This window comes from Hibiscus syriacus, unplaced genomic scaffold (genome assembly GCF_006381635.1).
Source record: "Hibiscus syriacus cultivar Baekdansim isolate YM2019G1 unplaced genomic scaffold, ASM638163v2 tig00111720_pilon, whole genome shotgun sequence".
Classification (NCBI taxonomy): Eukaryota; Viridiplantae; Streptophyta; class Magnoliopsida; order Malvales; family Malvaceae; genus Hibiscus; species Hibiscus syriacus.
The window spans coordinates 69,192-85,434 of record NW_024063163.1 but is presented as its reverse complement, the minus strand read 5'-3'; the positions used below and the strand labels follow the sequence as shown (position 1 = coordinate 85,434).

Below are 16,243 nucleotides of genomic sequence, written 5' to 3'. Positions count from 1 at the left end.
TCTTTTTATTCTATCTCGAACACACGCACACGTACGTATTCCGCCTGCCTGGAGTGGGGTACTTGGGGAGAAAGGTTCGGGGCGTAGAATCCGAATTTTGCGACTCCCTTAAGTGCGGGCCGGAAGAAAACGAACGCCTTAATAAATTAAGGGCGCAAGGCATGACGGGTGCGATCATACCAGCACTAATGCACCGGATCCCATCAGAACTCCGCAGTTAAGCGTGCTTGGGCGAGAGTAGTACTAGGATGGGTGACCTCCTGGGAAGTCCTCGTGTTGCACCCCTCTTTTTCGGATTATTTTCTTTTTATTCTATCTCGAACACACGCACACGTACGTATTCCGCCTGCCTGGAGTGGGGTACTTGGGGAGAAAGGTTCGGGCGTAGAATCCGAATTTTGCGACTCCCTTAAGTGCGGGCCGGAAGAAAACGAACGCCTTAAATAAATTAAGGGCGCAAGGCATGACGGGTGCGATCATACCAGCACTAATGCACCGGATCCCATCAGAACTCCGCAGTTAAGCGTGCTTGGGCGAGAGTAGTACTAGGATGGGTGACCTCCTGGGAAGTCCTCGTGTTGCACCCCTTTTTCGGATTATTTTCTTTTTATTCTATCTCGAACACACGCACACGTACGTATTCCGCCTGCCTGGAGTGGGGTACTTGGGGAGAAAGGTTCGGGGCGTAGAATCCGAATTTTGCGACTCCCTTAAGTGCGGGCCGAAGAAAACGAACGCCTTAAATAAATTAAGGGCGCAAGGCATGACGGGTGCGATCATACCAGCACTAATGCACCGGATCCCATCAGAACTCCGCAGTTAAGCGTGCTTGGGCGAGAGTAGTACTAGGATGGGTGACCTCCTGGGAAGTCCTCGTGTTGCACCCCTATTTTTCGGATTATTTTCTTTTTATTCTATCTCGAACACACGCACACGTACGTATTCCGCCTGCCTGGAGTGGGGTACTTGGGGAGAAAGGTTCGGGCGTAGAATCCGAATTTTGCGACTCCCTTAAGTGCGGGCCGGAAGAAAACGAACGCCTTAATAAATTAAGGGCGCAAGGCATGACGGGTGCGATCATACCAGCACTAATGCACCGGATCCCATCAGAACTCCGCAGTTAAGCGTGCTTGGGCGAGAGTAGTACTAGGATGGGTGACCTCCTGGGAAGTCCTCGTGTTGCACCCCTTTTTCGGATTATTTTCTTTTTATTCTATCTCGAACACACGCACACGTACGTATTCCGCCTGCCTGGAGTGGGGTACTTGGGGAGAAAGGTTCGGGGCGTAGAATCCGAATTTTGCGACTCCCTTAAGTGCGGGCCGGAAGAAAACGAACGCCTTAATAAATTAAGGGCGCAAGGCATGACGGGTGCGATCATACCAGCACTAATGCACCGGATCCCATCAGAACTCCGCAGTTAAGCGTGCTTGGGCGAGAGTAGTACTAGGATGGGTGACCTCCTGGGAAGTCCTCGTGTTGCACCCCTCTTTTTCGGATTATTTTCTTTTTATTCTATCTCGAACACACACACGTACGTATTCCGCCTGCCTGGAGTGGGGTACTTGGGGAGAAAGGTTCGGGCGTAGAATCCGAATTTTGCGACTCCCTTAAGTGCGGGCCGAAGAAAACGAACGCCTTAATAAATTAAGGGCGCAAGGCATGACGGGTGCGATCATACCAGCACTAATGCACCGGATCCCATCAGAACTCCGCAGTTAAGCGTGCTTGGGCGAGAGTAGTACTAGGATGGGTGACCTCCTGGGAAGTCCTCGTGTTGCACCCCTTTTTCGGATTATTTTCTTTTTATTCTATCTCGAACACACGCACACGTACGTATTCCGCCTGCCTGGAGTGGGGTACTTGGGGAGAAAGGTTCGGGCGTAGAATCCGAATTTTGCGACTCCCTTAAGTGCGGGCCGGAAGAAAACGAACGCCTTAAATAAATTAAGGGCGCAAGGCATGACGGGTGCGATCATACCAGCACTAATGCACCGGATCCCATCAGAACTCCGCAGTTAAGCGTGCTTGGGCGAGAGTAGTACTAGGATGGGTGACCTCCTGGGAAGTCCTCGTGTTGCACCCCTCTTTTTCGGATTATTTTCTTTTTATTCTATCTCGAACACACGCACACGTACGTATTCCGCCTGCCTGGAGTGGGGTACTTGGGGAGAAAGGTTCGGGGCGTAGAATCCGAATTTTGCGACTCCCTTAAGTGCGGGCCGGAAGAAAACGAACGCCTTAAATAAATTAAGGGCGCAAGGCATGACGGGTGCGATCATACCAGCACTAATGCACCGGATCCCATCAGAACTCCGCAGTTAAGCGTGCTTGGGCGAGAGTAGTACTAGGATGGGTGACCTCCTGGGAAGTCCTCGTGTTGCACCCCTTTTTCGGATTATTTTCTTTTTATTCTATCTCGAACACACGCACACGTACGTATTCCGCCTGCCTGGAGTGGGGTACTTGGGGAGAAAGGTTCGGGGCGTAGAATCCGAATTTTGCGACTCCCTTAAGTGCGGGCCGGAAGAAAACGAACGCCTTAATAAATTAAGGGCGCAAGGCATGACGGGTGCGATCATACCAGCACTAATGCACCGGATCCCATCAGAACTCCGCAGTTAAGCGTGCTTGGGCGAGAGTAGTACTAGGATGGGTGACCTCCTGGGAAGTCCTCGTGTTGCACCCCTTTTTTCGGATTATTTTCTTTTTATTCTATCTCGAACACACGCACACGTACGTATTCCGCCTGCCTGGAGTGGGGTACTTGGGGAGAAAGGTTCGGGGCGTAGAATCCGAATTTTGCGACTCCCTTAAGTGCGGGCCGGAAGAAAACGAACGCCTTAATAAATTAAGGGCGCAAGGCATGACGGGTGCGATCATACCAGCACTAATGCACCGGATCCCATCAGAACTCCGCAGTTAAGCGTGCTTGGGCGAGAGTAGTACTAGGATGGGTGACCTCCTGGGAAGTCCTCGTGTTGCACCCCTTTTTCGGATTATTTTCTTTTTATTCTATCTCGAACACACACACGTACGTATTCCGCCTGCCTGGAGTGGGGTACTTGGGGAGAAAGGTTCGGGGCGTAGAATGAATTTTGCGACTCCCTTAAGTGCGGGCCGAAGAAAACGAACGCCTTAATAAATTAAGGGCGCAAGGCATGACGGGTGCGATCATACCAGCACTAATGCACCGGATCCCATCAGAACTCCGCAGTTAAGCGTGCTTGGGCGAGAGTAGTACTAGGATGGGTGACCTCCTGGGAAGTCCTCGTGTTGCACCCCTTTTTCGGATTATTTTCTTTTTATTCTATCTCGAACACACGCACACGTACGTATTCCGCCTGCCTGGAGTGGGGTACTTGGGGAGAAAGGTTCGGGGCGTAGAATCCGAATTTTGCGACTCCCTTAAGTGCGGGCCGGAAGAAAACGAACGCCTTAATAAATTAAGGGCGCAAGGCATGACGGGTGCGATCATACCAGCACTAATGCACCGGATCCCATCAGAACTCCGCAGTTAAGCGTGCTTGGGCGAGAGTAGTACTAGGATGGGTGACCTCCTGGGAAGTCCTCGTGTTGCACCCCTTTTTCGGATTATTTTCTTTTTATTCTATCTCGAACACACGCACACGTACGTATTCCGCCTGCCTGGAGTGGGGTACTTGGGGAGAAAGGTTCGGGGCGTAGAATCCGAATTTTGCGACTCCCTTAAGTGCGGGCCGGAAGAAAACGAACGCCTTAATAAATTAAGGGCGCAAGGCATGACGGGTGCGATCATACCAGCACTAATGCACCGGATCCCATCAGAACTCCGCAGTTAAGCGTGCTTGGGCGAGAGTAGTACTAGGATGGGTGACCTCCTGGGAAGTCCTCGTGTTGCACCCCTTTTTCGGATTATTTTCTTTTTATTCTATCTCGAACACACGCACACGTACGTATTCCGCCTGCCTGGAGTGGGGTACTTGGGGAGAAAGGTTCGGGGCGTAGAATCCGAATTTTGCGACTCCCTTAAGTGCGGGCCGGAAGAAAACGAACGCCTTAATAAATTAAGGGCGCAAGGCATGACGGGTGCGATCATACCAGCACTAATGCACCGGATCCCATCAGAACTCCGCAGTTAAGCGTGCTTGGGCGAGAGTAGTACTAGGATGGGTGACCTCCTGGGAAGTCCTCGTGTTGCACCCCTTTTTCGGATTATTTTCTTTTTATTCTATCTCGAACACACACGTACGTATTCCGCCTGCCTGGAGTGGGGTACTTGGGGAGAAAGGTTCGGGGCGTAGAATCCGAATTTTGCGACTCCCTTAAGTGCGGGCCGGAAGAAAACGAACGCCTTAAATAAATTAAGGGCGCAAGGCATGACGGGTGCGATCATACCAGCACTAATGCACCGGATCCCATCAGAACTCCGCAGTTAAGCGTGCTTGGGCGAGAGTAGTACTAGGATGGGTGACCTCCTGGGAAGTCCTCGTGTTGCACCCTCTTTTTCGGATTATTTTCTTTTTATTCTATCTCGAACACACGCACACGTACGTATTCCGCCTGCCTGGAGTGGGGTACTTGGGGAGAAAGGTTCGGGGCGTAGAATCCGAATTTTGCGACTCCCTTAAGTGCGGGCCGGAAGAAAACGAACGCCTTAAATAAATTAAGGGCGCAAGGCATGACGGGTGCGATCATACCAGCACTAATGCACCGGATCCCATCAGAACTCCGCAGTTAAGCGTGCTTGGGCGAGAGTAGTACTAGGATGGGTGACCTCCTGGGAAGTCCTCGTGTTGCACCCCTTTTTTCGGATTATTTTCTTTTTATTCTATCTCGAACACACGCACACGTACGTATTCCGCCTGCCTGGAGTGGGGTACTTGGGGAGAAAGGTTCGGGGCGTAGAATCCGAATTTTGCGACTCCCTTAAGTGCGGGCCGGAAGAAAACGAACGCCTTAAATAAATTAAGGGCGCAAGGCATGACGGGTGCGATCATACCAGCACTAATGCACCGGATCCCATCAGAACTCCGCAGTTAAGCGTGCTTGGGCGAGAGTAGTACTAGGATGGGTGACCTCCTGGGAAGTCCTCGTGTTGCACCCCTTTTTCGGATTATTTTCTTTTTATTCTATCTCGAACACACGCACACGTACGTATTCCGCCTGCCTGGAGTGGGGTACTTGGGGAGAAAGGTTCGGGGCGTAGAATCCGAATTTTGCGACTCCCTTAAGTGCGGGCCGGAAGAAAACGAACGCCTTAATAAATTAAGGGCGCAAGGCATGACGGGTGCGATCATACCAGCACTAATGCACCGGATCCCATCAGAACTCCGCAGTTAAGCGTGCTTGGGCGAGAGTAGTACTAGGATGGGTGACCTCCTGGGAAGTCCTCGTGTTGCACCCCTTTTTTCGGATTATTTTCTTTTTATTCTATCTCGAACACACGCACACGTACGTATTCCGCCTGCCTGGAGTGGGGTACTTGGGGAGAAAGGTTCGGGGCGTAGAATCCGAATTTTGCGACTCCCTTAAGTGCGGGCCGGAAGAAAACGAACGCCTTAAATAAATTAAGGGCGCAAGGCATGACGGGTGCGATCATACCAGCACTAATGCACCGGATCCCATCAGAACTCCGCAGTTAAGCGTGCTTGGGCGAGAGTAGTACTAGGATGGGTGACCTCCTGGGAAGTCCTCGTGTTGCACCCCTCTTTTTCGGATTATTTTCTTTTTATTCTATCTCGAACACACGCACACGTACGTATTCCGCCTGCCTGGAGTGGGGTACTTGGGGAGAAAGGTTCGGGGCGTAGAATCCGAATTTTGCGACTCCCTTAAGTGCGGGCCGGAAGAAAACGAACGCCTTAAATAAATTAAGGGCGCAAGGCATGACGGGTGCGATCATACCAGCACTAATGCACCGGATCCCATCAGAACTCCGCAGTTAAGCGTGCTTGGGCGAGAGTAGTACTAGGATGGGTGACCTCCTGGGAAGTCCTCGTGTTGCACCCCTTTTTCGGATTATTTTCTTTTTATTCTATCTCGAACACACGCACACGTACGTATTCCGCCTGCCTGGAGTGGGGTACTTGGGGAGAAAGGTTCGGGCGTAGAATCCGAATTTTGCGACTCCCTTAAGTGGGCCGAAGAAAACGAACGCCTTAAATAAATTAAGGGCGCAAGGCATGACGGGTGCGATCATACCAGCACTAATGCACCGGATCCCATCAGAACTCCGCAGTTAAGCGTGCTTGGGCGAGAGTAGTACTAGGATGGGTGACCTCCTGGGAAGTCCTCGTGTTGCACCCCTTTTTTCGGATTATTTTCTTTTTATTCTATCTCGAACACACGCACACGTACGTATTCCGCCTGCCTGGAGTGGGGTACTTGGGGAGAAAGGTTCGGGGCGTAGAATCCGAATTTTGCGACTCCCTTAAGTGCGGGCCGGAAGAAAACGAACGCCTTAATAAATTAAGGGCGCAAGGCATGACGGGTGCGATCATACCAGCACTAATGCACCGGATCCCATCAGAACTCCGCAGTTAAGCGTGCTTGGGCGAGAGTAGTACTAGGATGGGTGACCTCCTGGGAAGTCCTCGTGTTGCACCCCTATTTTTCGGATTATTTTCTTTTTATTCTATCTCGAACACACGCACACGTACGTATTCCGCCTGCCTGGAGTGGGGTACTTGGGGAGAAAGGTTCGGGGCGTAGAATCCGAATTTTGCGACTCCCTTAAGTGCGGGCCGGAAGAAAACGAACGCCTTAATAAATTAAGGGCGCAAGGCATGACGGGTGCGATCATACCAGCACTAATGCACCGGATCCCATCAGAACTCCGCAGTTAAGCGTGCTTGGGCGAGAGTAGTACTAGGATGGGTGACCTCCTGGGAAGTCCTCGTGTTGCACCCCTTTTTCGGATTATTTTCTTTTTATTCTATCTCGAACACACGCACACGTACGTATTCCGCCTGCCTGGAGTGGGGTACTTGGGGAGAAAGGTTCGGGGCGTAGAATCCGAATTTTGCGACTCCCTTAGTGCGGGCCGGAAGAAAACGAACGCCTTAATAAATTAAGGGCGCAAGGCATGACGGGTGCGATCATACCAGCACTAATGCACCGGATCCCATCAGAACTCCGCAGTTAAGCGTGCTTGGGCGAGAGTAGTACTAGGATGGGTGACCTCCTGGGAAGTCCTCGTGTTGCACCCTCTTTTTCGGATTATTTTCTTTTTATTCTATCTCGAACACACGCACACGTACGTATTCCGCCTGCCTGGAGTGGGGTACTTGGGGAGAAAGGTTCGGGGCGTAGAATCCGAATTTTGCGACTCCCTTAAGTGCGGGCCGGAAGAAAACGAACGCCTTAAATAAATTAAGGGCGCAAGGCATGACGGGTGCGATCATACCAGCACTAATGCACCGGATCCCATCAGAACTCCGCAGTTAAGCGTGCTTGGGCGAGAGTAGTACTAGGATGGGTGACCTCCTGGGAAGTCCTCGTGTTGCACCCCTTTTTCGGATTATTTTCTTTTTATTCTATCTCGAACACACGCACACGTACGTATTCCGCCTGCCTGGAGTGGGGTACTTGGGGAGAAAGGTTCGGGGCGTAGAATCCGAATTTTGCGACTCCCTTAAGTGCGGGCCGGAAGAAAACGAACGCCTTAATAAATTAAGGGCGCAAGGCATGACGGGTGCGATCATACCAGCACTAATGCACCGGATCCCATCAGAACTCCGCAGTTAAGCGTGCTTGGGCGAGAGTAGTACTAGGATGGGTGACCTCCTGGGAAGTCCTCGTGTTGCACCCCTTTTTCGGATTATTTTCTTTTTATTCTATCTCGAACACACGCACACGTACGTATTCCGCCTGCCTGGAGTGGGGTACTTGGGGAGAAAGGTTCGGGGCGTAGAATCCGAATTTTGCGACTCCCTTAGTGCGGGCCGGAAGAAAACGAACGCCTTAATAAATTAAGGGCGCAAGGCATGACGGGTGCGATCATACCAGCACTAATGCACCGGATCCCATCAGAACTCCGCAGTTAAGCGTGCTTGGGCGAGAGTAGTACTAGGATGGGTGACCTCCTGGGAAGTCCTCGTGTTGCACCCCTATTTTTCGGATTATTTTCTTTTTATTCTATCTCGAACACACGCACACGTACGTATTCCGCCTGCCTGGAGTGGGGTACTTGGGGAGAAAGGTTCGGGGCGTAGAATCCGAATTTTGCGACTCCCTTAGTGCGGGCCGGAAGAAAACGAACGCCTTAATAAATTAAGGGCGCAAGGCATGACGGGTGCGATCATACCAGCACTAATGCACCGGATCCCATCAGAACTCCGCAGTTAAGCGTGCTTGGGCGAGAGTAGTACTAGGATGGGTGACCTCCTGGGAAGTCCTCGTGTTGCACCCCTTTTTCGGATTATTTTCTTTTTATTCTATCTCGAACACACGCACACGTACGTATTCCGCCTGCCTGGAGTGGGGTACTTGGGGAGAAAGGTTCGGGGCGTAGAATCCGAATTTTGCGACTCCCTTAAGTGCGGGCCGGAAGAAAACGAACGCCTTAAATAAATTAAGGGCGCAAGGCATGACGGGTGCGATCATACCAGCACTAATGCACCGGATCCCATCAGAACTCCGCAGTTAAGCGTGCTTGGGCGAGAGTAGTACTAGGATGGGTGACCTCCTGGGAAGTCCTCGTGTTGCACCCTCTTTTTCGGATTATTTTCTTTTTATTCTATCTCGAACACACGCACACGTACGTATTCCGCCTGCCTGGAGTGGGGTACTTGGGGAGAAAGGTTCGGGGCGTAGAATCCGAATTTTGCGACTCCCTTAAGTGCGGGCCGGAAGAAAACGAACGCCTTAAATAAATTAAGGGCGCAAGGCATGACGGGTGCGATCATACCAGCACTAATGCACCGGATCCCATCAGAACTCCGCAGTTAAGCGTGCTTGGGCGAGAGTAGTACTAGGATGGGTGACCTCCTGGGAAGTCCTCGTGTTGCACCCCTCTTTTTCGGATTATTTTCTTTTTATTCTATCTCGAACACACGCACACGTACGTATTCCGCCTGCCTGGAGTGGGGTACTTGGGGAGAAAGGTTCGGGGCGTAGAATCCGAATTTTGCGACTCCCTTAAGTGCGGGCCGAAGAAAACGAACGCCTTAAATAAATTAAGGGCGCAAGGCATGACGGGTGCGATCATACCAGCACTAATGCACCGGATCCCATCAGAACTCCGCAGTTAAGCGTGCTTGGGCGAGAGTAGTACTAGGATGGGTGACCTCCTGGGAAGTCCTCGTGTTGCACCCTCTTTTTCGGATTATTTTCTTTTTATTCTATCTCGAACACACGCACACGTACGTATTCCGCCTGCCTGGAGTGGGGTACTTGGGGAGAAAGGTTCGGGGCGTAGAATCCGAATTTTGCGACTCCCTTAAGTGCGGGCCGGAAGAAAACGAACGCCTTAAATAAATTAAGGGCGCAAGGCATGACGGGTGCGATCATACCAGCACTAATGCACCGGATCCCATCAGAACTCCGCAGTTAAGCGTGCTTGGGCGAGAGTAGTACTAGGATGGGTGACCTCCTGGGAAGTCCTCGTGTTGCACCCCTTTTTCGGATTATTTTCTTTTTATTCTATCTCGAACACACGCACACGTACGTATTCCGCCTGCCTGGAGTGGGGTACTTGGGGAGAAAGGTTCGGGGCGTAGAATCCGAATTTTGCGACTCCCTTAAGTGCGGGCCGGAAGAAAACGAACGCCTTAATAAATTAAGGGCGCAAGGCATGACGGGTGCGATCATACCAGCACTAATGCACCGGATCCCATCAGAACTCCGCAGTTAAGCGTGCTTGGGCGAGAGTAGTACTAGGATGGGTGACCTCCTGGGAAGTCCTCGTGTTGCACCCCTCTTTTTCGGATTATTTTCTTTTTATTCTATCTCGAACACACGCACACGTACGTATTCCGCCTGCCTGGAGTGGGGTACTTGGGGAGAAAGGTTCGGGGCGTAGAATCCGAATTTTGCGACTCCCTTAGTGCGGGCCGGAAGAAAACGAACGCCTTAATAAATTAAGGGCGCAAGGCATGACGGGTGCGATCATACCAGCACTAATGCACCGGATCCCATCAGAACTCCGCAGTTAAGCGTGCTTGGGCGAGAGTAGTACTAGGATGGGTGACCTCCTGGGAAGTCCTCGTGTTGCACCCTCTTTTTCGGATTATTTTCTTTTTATTCTATCTCGAACACACGCACACGTACGTATTCCGCCTGCCTGGAGTGGGGTACTTGGGGAGAAAGGTTCGGGGCGTAGAATCCGAATTTTGCGACTCCCTTAAGTGCGGGCCGGAAGAAAACGAACGCCTTAATAAATTAAGGGCGCAAGGCATGACGGGTGCGATCATACCAGCACTAATGCACCGGATCCCATCAGAACTCCGCAGTTAAGCGTGCTTGGGCGAGAGTAGTACTAGGATGGGTGACCTCCTGGGAAGTCCTCGTGTTGCACCCTCTTTTTCGGATTATTTTCTTTTTATTCTATCTCGAACACACGCACACGTACGTATTCCGCCTGCCTGGAGTGGGGTACTTGGGGAGAAAGGTTCGGGCGTAGAATCCGAATTTTGCGACTCCCTTAAGTGCGGGCCGAAGAAAACGAACGCCTTAATAAATTAAGGGCGCAAGGCATGACGGGTGCGATCATACCAGCACTAATGCACCGGATCCCATCAGAACTCCGCAGTTAAGCGTGCTTGGGCGAGAGTAGTACTAGGATGGGTGACCTCCTGGGAAGTCCTCGTGTTGCACCCCTTTTTTCGGATTATTTTCTTTTTATTCTATCTCGAACACACGCACACGTACGTATTCCGCCTGCCTGGAGTGGGGTACTTGGGGAGAAAGGTTCGGGCGTAGAATCCGAATTTTGCGACTCCCTTAAGTGCGGGCCGAAGAAAACGAACGCCTTAATAAATTAAGGGCGCAAGGCATGACGGGTGCGATCATACCAGCACTAATGCACCGGATCCCATCAGAACTCCGCAGTTAAGCGTGCTTGGGCGAGAGTAGTACTAGGATGGGTGACCTCCTGGGAAGTCCTCGTGTTGCACCCCTTTTTCGGATTATTTTCTTTTTATTCTATCTCGAACACACGCACACGTACGTATTCCGCCTGCCTGGAGTGGGGTACTTGGGGAGAAAGGTTCGGGGCGTAGAATCCGAATTTTGCGACTCCCTTAAGTGCGGGCCGGAAGAAAACGAACGCCTTAAATAAATTAAGGGCGCAAGGCATGACGGGTGCGATCATACCAGCACTAATGCACCGGATCCCATCAGAACTCCGCAGTTAAGCGTGCTTGGGCGAGAGTAGTACTAGGATGGGTGACCTCCTGGGAAGTCCTCGTGTTGCACCCCTTTTTCGGATTATTTTCTTTTTATTCTATCTCGAACACACGCACACGTACGTATTCCGCCTGCCTGGAGTGGGGTACTTGGGGAGAAAGGTTCGGGGCGTAGAATCCGAATTTTGCGACTCCCTTAAGTGCGGGCCGGAAGAAAACGAACGCCTTAATAAATTAAGGGCGCAAGGCATGACGGGTGCGATCATACCAGCACTAATGCACCGGATCCCATCAGAACTCCGCAGTTAAGCGTGCTTGGGCGAGAGTAGTACTAGGATGGGTGACCTCCTGGGAAGTCCTCGTGTTGCACCCTCTTTTTCGGATTATTTTCTTTTTATTCTATCTCGAACACACGCACACGTACGTATTCCGCCTGCCTGGAGTGGGGTACTTGGGGAGAAAGGTTCGGGGCGTAGAATCCGAATTTTGCGACTCCCTTAAGTGCGGGCCGGAAGAAAACGAACGCCTTAATAAATTAAGGGCGCAAGGCATGACGGGTGCGATCATACCAGCACTAATGCACCGGATCCCATCAGAACTCCGCAGTTAAGCGTGCTTGGGCGAGAGTAGTACTAGGATGGGTGACCTCCTGGGAAGTCCTCGTGTTGCACCCTCTTTTTCGGATTATTTTCTTTTTATTCTATCTCGAACACACGCACACGTACGTATTCCGCCTGCCTGGAGTGGGGTACTTGGGGAGAAAGGTTCGGGGCGTAGAATCCGAATTTTGCGACTCCCTTAAGTGCGGGCCGGAAGAAAACGAACGCCTTAATAAATTAAGGGCGCAAGGCATGACGGGTGCGATCATACCAGCACTAATGCACCGGATCCCATCAGAACTCCGCAGTTAAGCGTGCTTGGGCGAGAGTAGTACTAGGATGGGTGACCTCCTGGGAAGTCCTCGTGTTGCACCCTCTTTTTCGGATTATTTTCTTTTTATTCTATCTCGAACACACGCACACGTACGTATTCCGCCTGCCTGGAGTGGGGTACTTGGGGAGAAAGGTTCGGGGCGTAGAATCCGAATTTTGCGACTCCCTTAAGTGCGGGCCGGAAGAAAACGAACGCCTTAATAAATTAAGGGCGCAAGGCATGACGGGTGCGATCATACCAGCACTAATGCACCGGATCCCATCAGAACTCCGCAGTTAAGCGTGCTTGGGCGAGAGTAGTACTAGGATGGGTGACCTCCTGGGAAGTCCTCGTGTTGCACCCCTATTTTTCGGATTATTTTCTTTTTATTCTATCTCGAACACACGCACACGTACGTATTCCGCCTGCCTGGAGTGGGGTACTTGGGGAGAAAGGTTCGGGGCGTAGAATCCGAATTTTGCGACTCCCTTAAGTGCGGGCCGAAGAAAACGAACGCCTTAAATAAATTAAGGGCGCAAGGCATGACGGGTGCGATCATACCAGCACTAATGCACCGGATCCCATCAGAACTCCGCAGTTAAGCGTGCTTGGGCGAGAGTAGTACTAGGATGGGTGACCTCCTGGGAAGTCCTCGTGTTGCACCCCTTTTTTCGGATTATTTTCTTTTTATTCTATCTCGAACACACGCACACGTACGTATTCCGCCTGCCTGGAGTGGGGTACTTGGGGAGAAAGGTTCGGGGCGTAGAATCCGAATTTTGCGACTCCCTTAAGTGCGGGCCGGAAGAAAACGAACGCCTTAATAAATTAAGGGCGCAAGGCATGACGGGTGCGATCATACCAGCACTAATGCACCGGATCCCATCAGAACTCCGCAGTTAAGCGTGCTTGGGCGAGAGTAGTACTAGGATGGGTGACCTCCTGGGAAGTCCTCGTGTTGCACCCCTATTTTTCGGATTATTTTCTTTTTATTCTATCTCGAACACACGCACACGTACGTATTCCGCCTGCCTGGAGTGGGGTACTTGGGGAGAAAGGTTCGGGGCGTAGAATCCGAATTTTGCGACTCCCTTAAGTGCGGGCCGAAGAAAACGAACGCCTTAAATAAATTAAGGGCGCAAGGCATGACGGGTGCGATCATACCAGCACTAATGCACCGGATCCCATCAGAACTCCGCAGTTAAGCGTGCTTGGGCGAGAGTAGTACTAGGATGGGTGACCTCCTGGGAAGTCCTCGTGTTGCACCCCTTTTTTCGGATTATTTTCTTTTTATTCTATCTCGAACACACGCACACGTACGTATTCCGCCTGCCTGGAGTGGGGTACTTGGGGAGAAAGGTTCGGGGCGTAGAATCCGAATTTTGCGACTCCCTTAAGTGCGGGCCGGAAGAAAACGAACGCCTTAAATAAATTAAGGGCGCAAGGCATGACGGGTGCGATCATACCAGCACTAATGCACCGGATCCCATCAGAACTCCGCAGTTAAGCGTGCTTGGGCGAGAGTAGTACTAGGATGGGTGACCTCCTGGGAAGTCCTCGTGTTGCACCCCTTTTTTCGGATTATTTTCTTTTTATTCTATCTCGAACACACGCACACGTACGTATTCCGCCTGCCTGGAGTGGGGTACTTGGGGAGAAAGGTTCGGGGCGTAGAATCCGAATTTTGCGACTCCCTTAAGTGCGGGCCGAAGAAAACGAACGCCTTAATAAATTAAGGGCGCAAGGCATGACGGGTGCGATCATACCAGCACTAATGCACCGGATCCCATCAGAACTCCGCAGTTAAGCGTGCTTGGGCGAGAGTAGTACTAGGATGGGTGACCTCCTGGGAAGTCCTCGTGTTGCACCCCTTTTTCGGATTATTTTCTTTTTATTCTATCTCGAACACACGCACACGTACGTATTCCGCCTGCCTGGAGTGGGGTACTTGGGGAGAAAGGTTCGGGCGTAGAATCCGAATTTTGCGACTCCCTTAAGTGCGGGCCGGAAGAAAACGAACGCCTTAATAAATTAAGGGCGCAAGGCATGACGGGTGCGATCATACCAGCACTAATGCACCGGATCCCATCAGAACTCCGCAGTTAAGCGTGCTTGGGCGAGAGTAGTACTAGGATGGGTGACCTCCTGGGAAGTCCTCGTGTTGCACCCCTCTTTTTCGGATTATTTTCTTTTTATTCTATCTCGAACACACGCACACGTACGTATTCCGCCTGCCTGGAGTGGGGTACTTGGGGAGAAAGGTTCGGGGCGTAGAATCCGAATTTTGCGACTCCCTTAAGTGCGGGCCGGAAGAAAACGAACGCCTTAAATAAATTAAGGGCGCAAGGCATGACGGGTGCGATCATACCAGCACTAATGCACCGGATCCCATCAGAACTCCGCAGTTAAGCGTGCTTGGGCGAGAGTAGTACTAGGATGGGTGACCTCCTGGGAAGTCCTCGTGTTGTATCCCCCTTTTTCGGATTATTTTCTTTTTATTCTATCTCGAACACACGCACACGTACGTATTCCGCCTGCCTGGAGTGGGGTACTTGGGGAGAAAGGTTCGGGGCGTAGAATCCGAATTTTGCGACTCCCTTAAGTGCGGGCCGGAAGAAAACGAACGCCTTAATAAATTAAGGGCGCAAGGCATGACGGGTGCGATCATACCAGCACTAATGCACCGGATCCCATCAGAACTCCGCAGTTAAGCGTGCTTGGGCGAGAGTAGTACTAGGATGGGTGACCTCCTGGGAAGTCCTCGTGTTGCACCCCTTTTTCGGATTATTTTCTTTTTATTCTATCTCGAACACACGCACACGTACGTATTCCGCCTGCCTGGAGTGGGGTACTTGGGGAGAAAGGTTCGGGGCGTAGAATCCGAATTTTGCGACTCCCTTAAGTGCGGGCCGGAAGAAAACGAACGCCTTAATAAATTAAGGGCGCAAGGCATGACGGGTGCGATCATACCAGCACTAATGCACCGGATCCCATCAGAACTCCGCAGTTAAGCGTGCTTGGGCGAGAGTAGTACTAGGATGGGTGACCTCCTGGGAAGTCCTCGTGTTGCACCCCTCTTTTTCGGATTATTTTCTTTTTATTCTATCTCGAACACACGCACACGTACGTATTCCGCCTGCCTGGAGTGGGGTACTTGGGGAGAAAGGTTCGGGCGTAGAATCCGAATTTTGCGACTCCCTTAGTGCGGGCCGGAAGAAAACGAACGCCTTAATAAATTAAGGGCGCAAGGCATGACGGGTGCGATCATACCAGCACTAATGCACCGGATCCCATCAGAACTCCGCAGTTAAGCGTGCTTGGGCGAGAGTAGTACTAGGATGGGTGACCTCCTGGGAAGTCCTCGTGTTGCACCCTCTTTTTCGGATTATTTTCTTTTTATTCTATCTCGAACACACGCACACGTACGTATTCCGCCTGCCTGGAGTGGGGTACTTGGGGAGAAAGGTTCGGGCGTAGAATCCGAATTTTGCGACTCCCTTAAGTGCGGGCCGGAAGAAAACGAACGCCTTAATAAATTAAGGGCGCAAGGCATGACGGGTGCGATCATACCAGCACTAATGCACCGGATCCCATCAGAACTCCGCAGTTAAGCGTGCTTGGGCGAGAGTAGTACTAGGATGGGTGACCTCCTGGGAAGTCCTCGTGTTGCACCCCTCTTTTTCGGATTATTTTCTTTTTATTCTATCTCGAACACACGCACACGTACGTATTCCGCCTGCCTGGAGTGGGGTACTTGGGGAGAAAGGTTCGGGGCGTAGAATCCGAATTTTGCGACTCCCTTAAGTGCGGGCCGGAAGAAAACGAACGCCTTAATAAATTAAGGGCGCAAGGCATGACGGGTGCGATCATACCAGCACTAATGCACCGGATCCCATCAGAACTCCGCAGTTAAGCGTGCTTGGGCGAGAGTAGTACTAGGATGGGTGACCTCCTGGGAAGTCCTCGTGTTGCACCCCTCTTTTTCGGATTATTTTCTTTTTATT

At 51.4% G+C, this 16,243-nt stretch overlaps 54 non-coding genes across 54 annotated transcripts; all 54 read left to right on the top strand.

Annotated features, from left to right (window-relative positions):
* Positions 1 to 166: 166 nt before the first annotated feature.
* On the top strand, positions 167 to 285 carry LOC120168472. The gene has a single exon (XR_005520272.1). It is a non-coding gene; the product is annotated as a 5S ribosomal RNA (ribosomal RNA).
* Positions 286 to 468: 183 nt separating this feature from the next.
* Positions 469 to 587, top strand: LOC120168471. The gene has a single exon (XR_005520271.1). It is a non-coding gene; the product is annotated as a 5S ribosomal RNA (ribosomal RNA).
* Positions 588 to 768: 181 nt separating this feature from the next.
* LOC120168470 lies at positions 769 to 887 on the top strand. Its single transcript, XR_005520270.1, has one exon. It is a non-coding gene; the product is annotated as a 5S ribosomal RNA (ribosomal RNA).
* A 182-nt stretch (positions 888 to 1,069) lies between these two features.
* On the top strand, positions 1,070 to 1,188 carry LOC120168469. The gene has a single exon (XR_005520269.1). It is a non-coding gene; the product is annotated as a 5S ribosomal RNA (ribosomal RNA).
* Positions 1,189 to 1,369: 181 nt separating this feature from the next.
* On the top strand, positions 1,370 to 1,488 carry LOC120168468. The gene has a single exon (XR_005520268.1). It is a non-coding gene; the product is annotated as a 5S ribosomal RNA (ribosomal RNA).
* Positions 1,489 to 1,667: 179 nt separating this feature from the next.
* On the top strand, positions 1,668 to 1,786 carry LOC120168467. The gene has a single exon (XR_005520267.1). It is a non-coding gene; the product is annotated as a 5S ribosomal RNA (ribosomal RNA).
* A 181-nt stretch (positions 1,787 to 1,967) lies between these two features.
* On the top strand, positions 1,968 to 2,086 carry LOC120168466. The gene has a single exon (XR_005520266.1). It is a non-coding gene; the product is annotated as a 5S ribosomal RNA (ribosomal RNA).
* Positions 2,087 to 2,270: 184 nt separating this feature from the next.
* LOC120168465 lies at positions 2,271 to 2,389 on the top strand. The gene has a single exon (XR_005520265.1). It is a non-coding gene; the product is annotated as a 5S ribosomal RNA (ribosomal RNA).
* A 181-nt stretch (positions 2,390 to 2,570) lies between these two features.
* LOC120168462 lies at positions 2,571 to 2,689 on the top strand. The gene has a single exon (XR_005520263.1). It is a non-coding gene; the product is annotated as a 5S ribosomal RNA (ribosomal RNA).
* A 182-nt stretch (positions 2,690 to 2,871) lies between these two features.
* Positions 2,872 to 2,990, top strand: LOC120168461. The gene has a single exon (XR_005520262.1). It is a non-coding gene; the product is annotated as a 5S ribosomal RNA (ribosomal RNA).
* A 176-nt stretch (positions 2,991 to 3,166) lies between these two features.
* Positions 3,167 to 3,285, top strand: LOC120168460. Its single transcript, XR_005520261.1, has one exon. It is a non-coding gene; the product is annotated as a 5S ribosomal RNA (ribosomal RNA).
* A 181-nt stretch (positions 3,286 to 3,466) lies between these two features.
* On the top strand, positions 3,467 to 3,585 carry LOC120168459. Its single transcript, XR_005520260.1, has one exon. It is a non-coding gene; the product is annotated as a 5S ribosomal RNA (ribosomal RNA).
* Positions 3,586 to 3,766: 181 nt separating this feature from the next.
* Positions 3,767 to 3,885, top strand: LOC120168458. The gene has a single exon (XR_005520259.1). It is a non-coding gene; the product is annotated as a 5S ribosomal RNA (ribosomal RNA).
* A 181-nt stretch (positions 3,886 to 4,066) lies between these two features.
* On the top strand, positions 4,067 to 4,185 carry LOC120168457. The gene has a single exon (XR_005520258.1). It is a non-coding gene; the product is annotated as a 5S ribosomal RNA (ribosomal RNA).
* Positions 4,186 to 4,363: 178 nt separating this feature from the next.
* On the top strand, positions 4,364 to 4,482 carry LOC120168621. The gene has a single exon (XR_005520412.1). It is a non-coding gene; the product is annotated as a 5S ribosomal RNA (ribosomal RNA).
* A 183-nt stretch (positions 4,483 to 4,665) lies between these two features.
* On the top strand, positions 4,666 to 4,784 carry LOC120168456. Its single transcript, XR_005520257.1, has one exon. It is a non-coding gene; the product is annotated as a 5S ribosomal RNA (ribosomal RNA).
* A 183-nt stretch (positions 4,785 to 4,967) lies between these two features.
* LOC120168455 lies at positions 4,968 to 5,086 on the top strand. Its single transcript, XR_005520256.1, has one exon. It is a non-coding gene; the product is annotated as a 5S ribosomal RNA (ribosomal RNA).
* A 181-nt stretch (positions 5,087 to 5,267) lies between these two features.
* On the top strand, positions 5,268 to 5,386 carry LOC120168454. The gene has a single exon (XR_005520255.1). It is a non-coding gene; the product is annotated as a 5S ribosomal RNA (ribosomal RNA).
* Positions 5,387 to 5,569: 183 nt separating this feature from the next.
* Positions 5,570 to 5,688, top strand: LOC120168453. The gene has a single exon (XR_005520254.1). It is a non-coding gene; the product is annotated as a 5S ribosomal RNA (ribosomal RNA).
* A 184-nt stretch (positions 5,689 to 5,872) lies between these two features.
* On the top strand, positions 5,873 to 5,991 carry LOC120168451. The gene has a single exon (XR_005520252.1). It is a non-coding gene; the product is annotated as a 5S ribosomal RNA (ribosomal RNA).
* Positions 5,992 to 6,169: 178 nt separating this feature from the next.
* On the top strand, positions 6,170 to 6,288 carry LOC120168450. Its single transcript, XR_005520251.1, has one exon. It is a non-coding gene; the product is annotated as a 5S ribosomal RNA (ribosomal RNA).
* Positions 6,289 to 6,470: 182 nt separating this feature from the next.
* On the top strand, positions 6,471 to 6,589 carry LOC120168449. The gene has a single exon (XR_005520250.1). It is a non-coding gene; the product is annotated as a 5S ribosomal RNA (ribosomal RNA).
* Positions 6,590 to 6,772: 183 nt separating this feature from the next.
* On the top strand, positions 6,773 to 6,891 carry LOC120168448. The gene has a single exon (XR_005520249.1). It is a non-coding gene; the product is annotated as a 5S ribosomal RNA (ribosomal RNA).
* Positions 6,892 to 7,071: 180 nt separating this feature from the next.
* LOC120168620 lies at positions 7,072 to 7,190 on the top strand. Its single transcript, XR_005520411.1, has one exon. It is a non-coding gene; the product is annotated as a 5S ribosomal RNA (ribosomal RNA).
* Positions 7,191 to 7,373: 183 nt separating this feature from the next.
* Positions 7,374 to 7,492, top strand: LOC120168446. Its single transcript, XR_005520248.1, has one exon. It is a non-coding gene; the product is annotated as a 5S ribosomal RNA (ribosomal RNA).
* Positions 7,493 to 7,673: 181 nt separating this feature from the next.
* On the top strand, positions 7,674 to 7,792 carry LOC120168445. The gene has a single exon (XR_005520247.1). It is a non-coding gene; the product is annotated as a 5S ribosomal RNA (ribosomal RNA).
* A 180-nt stretch (positions 7,793 to 7,972) lies between these two features.
* Positions 7,973 to 8,091, top strand: LOC120168444. The gene has a single exon (XR_005520246.1). It is a non-coding gene; the product is annotated as a 5S ribosomal RNA (ribosomal RNA).
* Positions 8,092 to 8,273: 182 nt separating this feature from the next.
* Positions 8,274 to 8,392, top strand: LOC120168443. Its single transcript, XR_005520245.1, has one exon. It is a non-coding gene; the product is annotated as a 5S ribosomal RNA (ribosomal RNA).
* A 182-nt stretch (positions 8,393 to 8,574) lies between these two features.
* On the top strand, positions 8,575 to 8,693 carry LOC120168619. The gene has a single exon (XR_005520410.1). It is a non-coding gene; the product is annotated as a 5S ribosomal RNA (ribosomal RNA).
* Positions 8,694 to 8,876: 183 nt separating this feature from the next.
* On the top strand, positions 8,877 to 8,995 carry LOC120168442. The gene has a single exon (XR_005520244.1). It is a non-coding gene; the product is annotated as a 5S ribosomal RNA (ribosomal RNA).
* Positions 8,996 to 9,178: 183 nt separating this feature from the next.
* On the top strand, positions 9,179 to 9,297 carry LOC120168617. Its single transcript, XR_005520408.1, has one exon. It is a non-coding gene; the product is annotated as a 5S ribosomal RNA (ribosomal RNA).
* Positions 9,298 to 9,480: 183 nt separating this feature from the next.
* Positions 9,481 to 9,599, top strand: LOC120168441. Its single transcript, XR_005520243.1, has one exon. It is a non-coding gene; the product is annotated as a 5S ribosomal RNA (ribosomal RNA).
* Positions 9,600 to 9,780: 181 nt separating this feature from the next.
* On the top strand, positions 9,781 to 9,899 carry LOC120168439. Its single transcript, XR_005520241.1, has one exon. It is a non-coding gene; the product is annotated as a 5S ribosomal RNA (ribosomal RNA).
* A 182-nt stretch (positions 9,900 to 10,081) lies between these two features.
* LOC120168616 lies at positions 10,082 to 10,200 on the top strand. The gene has a single exon (XR_005520407.1). It is a non-coding gene; the product is annotated as a 5S ribosomal RNA (ribosomal RNA).
* A 182-nt stretch (positions 10,201 to 10,382) lies between these two features.
* LOC120168615 lies at positions 10,383 to 10,501 on the top strand. The gene has a single exon (XR_005520406.1). It is a non-coding gene; the product is annotated as a 5S ribosomal RNA (ribosomal RNA).
* A 180-nt stretch (positions 10,502 to 10,681) lies between these two features.
* On the top strand, positions 10,682 to 10,800 carry LOC120168438. Its single transcript, XR_005520240.1, has one exon. It is a non-coding gene; the product is annotated as a 5S ribosomal RNA (ribosomal RNA).
* Positions 10,801 to 10,980: 180 nt separating this feature from the next.
* On the top strand, positions 10,981 to 11,099 carry LOC120168437. Its single transcript, XR_005520239.1, has one exon. It is a non-coding gene; the product is annotated as a 5S ribosomal RNA (ribosomal RNA).
* Positions 11,100 to 11,281: 182 nt separating this feature from the next.
* LOC120168436 lies at positions 11,282 to 11,400 on the top strand. The gene has a single exon (XR_005520238.1). It is a non-coding gene; the product is annotated as a 5S ribosomal RNA (ribosomal RNA).
* Positions 11,401 to 11,581: 181 nt separating this feature from the next.
* LOC120168614 lies at positions 11,582 to 11,700 on the top strand. The gene has a single exon (XR_005520405.1). It is a non-coding gene; the product is annotated as a 5S ribosomal RNA (ribosomal RNA).
* A 182-nt stretch (positions 11,701 to 11,882) lies between these two features.
* Positions 11,883 to 12,001, top strand: LOC120168613. Its single transcript, XR_005520404.1, has one exon. It is a non-coding gene; the product is annotated as a 5S ribosomal RNA (ribosomal RNA).
* Positions 12,002 to 12,183: 182 nt separating this feature from the next.
* LOC120168612 lies at positions 12,184 to 12,302 on the top strand. The gene has a single exon (XR_005520403.1). It is a non-coding gene; the product is annotated as a 5S ribosomal RNA (ribosomal RNA).
* A 182-nt stretch (positions 12,303 to 12,484) lies between these two features.
* Positions 12,485 to 12,603, top strand: LOC120168435. Its single transcript, XR_005520237.1, has one exon. It is a non-coding gene; the product is annotated as a 5S ribosomal RNA (ribosomal RNA).
* A 183-nt stretch (positions 12,604 to 12,786) lies between these two features.
* On the top strand, positions 12,787 to 12,905 carry LOC120168433. Its single transcript, XR_005520235.1, has one exon. It is a non-coding gene; the product is annotated as a 5S ribosomal RNA (ribosomal RNA).
* Positions 12,906 to 13,087: 182 nt separating this feature from the next.
* On the top strand, positions 13,088 to 13,206 carry LOC120168432. Its single transcript, XR_005520234.1, has one exon. It is a non-coding gene; the product is annotated as a 5S ribosomal RNA (ribosomal RNA).
* Positions 13,207 to 13,389: 183 nt separating this feature from the next.
* On the top strand, positions 13,390 to 13,508 carry LOC120168430. Its single transcript, XR_005520233.1, has one exon. It is a non-coding gene; the product is annotated as a 5S ribosomal RNA (ribosomal RNA).
* Positions 13,509 to 13,691: 183 nt separating this feature from the next.
* Positions 13,692 to 13,810, top strand: LOC120168429. Its single transcript, XR_005520232.1, has one exon. It is a non-coding gene; the product is annotated as a 5S ribosomal RNA (ribosomal RNA).
* A 181-nt stretch (positions 13,811 to 13,991) lies between these two features.
* LOC120168428 lies at positions 13,992 to 14,110 on the top strand. The gene has a single exon (XR_005520231.1). It is a non-coding gene; the product is annotated as a 5S ribosomal RNA (ribosomal RNA).
* Positions 14,111 to 14,290: 180 nt separating this feature from the next.
* LOC120168426 lies at positions 14,291 to 14,409 on the top strand. Its single transcript, XR_005520229.1, has one exon. It is a non-coding gene; the product is annotated as a 5S ribosomal RNA (ribosomal RNA).
* Positions 14,410 to 14,593: 184 nt separating this feature from the next.
* On the top strand, positions 14,594 to 14,712 carry LOC120168668. The gene has a single exon (XR_005520457.1). It is a non-coding gene; the product is annotated as a 5S ribosomal RNA (ribosomal RNA).
* Positions 14,713 to 14,895: 183 nt separating this feature from the next.
* LOC120168425 lies at positions 14,896 to 15,014 on the top strand. Its single transcript, XR_005520228.1, has one exon. It is a non-coding gene; the product is annotated as a 5S ribosomal RNA (ribosomal RNA).
* A 181-nt stretch (positions 15,015 to 15,195) lies between these two features.
* Positions 15,196 to 15,314, top strand: LOC120168424. Its single transcript, XR_005520227.1, has one exon. It is a non-coding gene; the product is annotated as a 5S ribosomal RNA (ribosomal RNA).
* A 181-nt stretch (positions 15,315 to 15,495) lies between these two features.
* On the top strand, positions 15,496 to 15,614 carry LOC120168611. Its single transcript, XR_005520402.1, has one exon. It is a non-coding gene; the product is annotated as a 5S ribosomal RNA (ribosomal RNA).
* Positions 15,615 to 15,795: 181 nt separating this feature from the next.
* Positions 15,796 to 15,914, top strand: LOC120168423. Its single transcript, XR_005520226.1, has one exon. It is a non-coding gene; the product is annotated as a 5S ribosomal RNA (ribosomal RNA).
* Positions 15,915 to 16,097: 183 nt separating this feature from the next.
* Positions 16,098 to 16,216, top strand: LOC120168422. Its single transcript, XR_005520225.1, has one exon. It is a non-coding gene; the product is annotated as a 5S ribosomal RNA (ribosomal RNA).
* The last annotated feature ends 27 nt before the right edge of the window (positions 16,217 to 16,243 follow it).